The following is a 4924-nucleotide window of genomic DNA, read 5'->3' as shown; positions in this document are numbered from 1 at the left end:
TGGATTGTGATAAGAGTTGTATGAGCCTCTAATAAAATGATTTTTCTAAAAAAGAAAGAAAATTTCAAAGGGTAGCTCTAGAAGACAAAGTAAAATGAACTGGGCAAGACCACGAATTATAAAACCAGAAGGGAAGAACATGCTCAGCATTTCTGAAACTGAAAGAACTCAAGAAAATATTCAAGTCTCCAGTTGTAATATTGAAAGATTCTACAGGCCAAATACTGACTCATGCAGAAAGCGTCAACAGAAAGTGGAGAGAATACAAAGAACCACTGTTCCTCAAAGAACTAGTCAACTTTTCACCACTTCAGGAAGTAGTGCATGAGCAAGAATCAGTGGTGCTGAAGAAAGAAGTTCAATCTGTACTGAAAGCATTAGCAAAAAAAAAAAATTCTTCATGAATTGTTGGAATGCCAATTGAAATGTTTCAACAGCTGATGAAACACTGAAAGTATATCTATGCCAGAAAATTTGAAAGACATCTACTTGGCCAACTGACAGGAAGAGATCCATATTTACACCTATTCCAAAGAATGGTGTCCCAACAGAATGCTAAACCTATAAAGGAATATTATGGATATTATGTGTCAGTAAAATTTTGCAGAGTATCATCCAACATGGCTTGACACGGAACTCCAGAGGTTCAGATGACATGAAACAAGGGATATCATGGTTTATGTCAGATGGATCTTGTCTGAATATAGAGAATACAAGAAATATGTTTACTTGTATTTTATTGACCATGCCAAGGAATCCAGCTCTGTGGATCATAAGCTATGGCTAAGCTTGAGAAGAATGGGAATTTCAGAACACTTCACGGTGCTCATGCTGAACTTGTGGGCGAATGAAGATACAATTGTTCAAGCAGAACAAGGGAATACTTGTCTTTCTCCTGAGGAGAGGCTGGCAGTTTAAATTGCCAACCTGTGGATTTCGACCCAATTCGTAACCACTACACTACCAGGACTCATCAAGAGCAAACTGCCTGGTTTAAAATCAGGAAAGGCACATATCAGAGTAGAATCCTCTCACAGTACTTATTCAATTTGTGTGTTGAATAAATCATGAGAGAAACCAGGTTATATGAGGAAGAAAGTGACATCAGGTTTGGAGGAAGTCTTTTTAAGAACCTTTGATATGCAGATGATGGTCTTGCTTGCTGAAGTGAGGAGGACTTGAAGCACTTACTGATGAAGATCAAAGACTGTAGCCTTCAGCATGGTTTACAACTCAATGTCAAGATGATCACAATCCTCACAAATGAATAAATAGCTAACAGCATGATAAATGGTGTATAGGTTGAAGTCATCAAGAATTTTATCTTGCTCAGATCCACAAACAATGCTCATGGAAGCAACAGTGGAAATCAAAATGAGTTGCCTTACTAAATCTGCTGCACAATACAGCTGTATAATATTGAAACGTCAGCATGCTACTTTGAGGCTTAAGGTACACATGACCCAAGCCAGGTTATTTTCACTGCCTCATAGGCATGTGAAAGCTGGACATTGAATAAGGTAGACCAGAGAAGATTAGATATACTTGAATGTTGGTGCTAACAAAGAATATTGAAAGTAGCCTGGACTGCTAAATGGACTAACTGATCATTCTTGGAAGAAGTACACCCAGCATGTCCCTCACAAGAAAGGATGATGAGACTTTGTCTTCCATACTTTGGATATGTTGTCAAGAGAGACAAGTCCTTGGAGAAGGACATCATATTTGGTAAAGAAAAGGGCAGCAAAGAAAGAGGAAGATTTTTCACAGAGGTTGCACTATGGCTTCATAGGAACAGTTATGAGAATGGCACAGCACCAAGCCGTAGTTCGTTCCGTTGTGCATAAGTTCACTGTGGGTCACATTGAACCTGATGGTACTTAACAATAACATTTCTAGTCGACTGCCTCTTGTTTAATGCAAAAGTTCCATGTGGGCACAATGAAGTGCACTGCTATTCCCATTCTTCTCAAGGCTAGCCATAATTTGTCATGATCCACCGAGTTGAATGCCTTAGCATAGTTAATAAGACACAAGTAAACATCTTTCTGGTATTCTCTGCTTTCAGCCAAGACCCATCAGACATCAGCAATAAAATTCTTTGTCCCAACTCCTCTTCAGAATCCAGCCTGAACTTCTGGTAGCTACCTGTCAATATACTGCTGCAGCCTTTGTTGGATGAACATTAGCAAAATCATATGTGCATGTAATATTATAGATATTGTTCCATAGGTTGAGCATTATGTTGATTCACCTTTCTGGCTCTAACTTGATTTGATTCTAACTCAAATTCTGTGAGGACACATTTCTGATACTATCGAGGACATTTTCACAGGAAGTGTTTGCCAGGCTTAGTGATTACAGTTACTTTTACTAAATGTGAGCTGGACATCATTTGCAACATATGCAATATCTCATTTCAACTTTATAACATTTCAAATTTCATCCGCATGTTATTATTAGTAAAGTGACTCTGTGTACTCTTTCTCTTTTGGTGTTTCCCTATCTCAGTCACTATTTTGCCCATAGACTCCTTCAGTAACCCAACTTGAGCTTTGGATTTTTTCTTTGAATGTCAGTTTAAGATACACTGAGCATGTTCTTCCCTTTCGATTTTCTAATTCTAGGTCTTCACACATTTCTTTATAATATTGTACCAGTGGACTTGTTTTTATTTTCCTCAACTTCGATCGAAACTTACATATGAACAATTAGTGTTTGTTCTACTGTAACCCACTGGCCTCAATTGATTGCTGATATTGAAATTCTCCATCATCTCTTTCTACAGATATAGTTAATTTGATTGTTTATTTCACCTGGTGAAGTCCAGGTGTCTAGTCACTATTTCTGTTGTTGGAAAATATGTATTTGATAAGAAACTGGTTTCACAATATCCTATGTCTAATTTCAACTTCATTTTTATCATCAACGCCATAGTTTCCAATGACTGTCTGATTTTGTTTCCACTTTTTGCATTCCAACCATCAATAATTTTCAATGTATCTTGTTTGATCAATTTCAGACCCTCAAAATTGGTAGCATTCTTCAATTTCTTCACCTCTAGCTTGAGTGTTTTGGTGTGTAAATTTGAATAATACTTACAGGAATGGGATTTCTTTGTATGCGTATAGATATCACCCTATAACAGACTGCACTGTATTTTAAGATATTTTTTGAAAATCCTCTTTTTGACAATGACTGTTAAATCATTCCTTTTGAAGTATTCATGCTTGGATTTGTACATTATCTTATAGTCTAATTCTGAATGGCTAATGCCAGTCCATTTCAGCTCACTAGTCCTTATTGCTGTGATCCTGGAAGCTATGACACTAGTATTTAAAATGCCAACAGGGTCACACAAAGTTAACAGGCTTCAGCAGAACTCAAAAAAGTATGGAAAAGGAATAGGGTGTCCACTTTAGAGCAATTGGTCACTGACTTATCGATAGCATGAAAACATTGTCAAATACTGAGAAACTCATGAATAAAAGCAGAGCATCATCAGGAACAGTACCAGAAGATGAGACCCAGAGGGCAGAGGTCTTCAAACTATGACTGAGAAAGAGCTGCCTTCTCAAATAGAGTGACCATAATGACATGAATGGAGTAAAGACTGTGGCAATAAGCTCCCAGGACCTTCATTTGCTGGTGGGCTATAACTCAAAATGAGAAGAAACAGATGAAAACATCAACTAATAATTGAAACTTGAAATGAACTAAATATGAATCCAGGTAAATTGGAAGTTGTAAAAAATAAATGAAATGTATTGGAAGTTTTGAATTAGAAACATGCTTTCCTGTTGGCATAAAAAAAAAACCCAACAACCATCATGAAGATCAAGATGTAAGCCTTCAATATGGACGATGACTTGATAAAAAGAACCCTAAAATCCTCACAACTTGACCAAGAGATAACATCATAGTAAATGTCAAGGTATTGTCTTGCTTGGATCCACAATCAATGCTCACCGTAACAGCAGAACAAAGGACATATTGCATTGGGTCAATATGCTGCAGAAGATCTCTTTAAAATATTTTAAAGCAGGGATGTTACTTTAAAGACTAAGGTGTTCCTGACTCAAGCCATCGTATTTTCAAACACCTCATCTGCATAGAAAGTTGGACATTGAATAAGGAAGATCAAAGGATTGATGCACTCAGATGATGCTGATGGCTAAGACTATTGAAAGCATCACGGACTGCTAAAAGGATAAACAAATCTTTCTTGGAAGAAGTACAGCCAGAACGCTCCTTATACGCAAGAATGGTGTCCATTTATTGCACATATTTGGACATGTTGTCAAGAGAGACTAGTCTGAGAGGAAGGACATCATGCTTGGTAAAATAGACGGACCGTGTAAGAGAAGGACACTACCAAGATGCATTGCCGCAGTTGTCGCAGTACTGTCCTCATGCATAAGAACACTTGAGAAAGTGGCCCAGGACTCAGCCATGTTTAGTTCTTTTGTGCATAGCTTCTCTACGAGTCAGAACCAGCTCAACGGCACCTCGCAACAACCGTCTCTAGGATACAGAACTTTATGTTTCGACTTCATTTTTTATGGCTTCCACTTTTCTAGCACAGCATTTGTATTGGTTTGTTACTCTTTATATGATTTTCAGTATATCTGAGCATGTGCTGCTGCTGTCAGAATGTTCTCAGTGGGTAATCCCACTGCATCAGACAGCCTATCCCTTCTTTTCTTTCAGTTCTTAGTCCCCACGCACCACTAAAACGTGCCTTGCTTGTCTCCGATGGCATTTTAGATACTTCTGACATAGCTTCCAAGATCACAGCATTCTGCAAGCCACCACAGCACGACAAGTGGACAGAGAAGTGGTCTTGTTTTCAAAGGAGAATTTATTTATTATCACTGGTAGTTGGGATCCTATGGATTACATGTGGGGCTTCTAATTGCATGGT

The sequence above is a fragment of the Echinops telfairi genome, unplaced genomic scaffold (assembly GCF_000313985.2).
Source record: "Echinops telfairi isolate 266 unplaced genomic scaffold, ASM31398v2 ScPeMD7_7469;HRSCAF=8507_1, whole genome shotgun sequence".
NCBI classification, from domain to species: Eukaryota; Metazoa; Chordata; class Mammalia; order Afrosoricida; family Tenrecidae; genus Echinops; species Echinops telfairi.
This window is presented reverse-complemented; position numbering follows the sequence as displayed.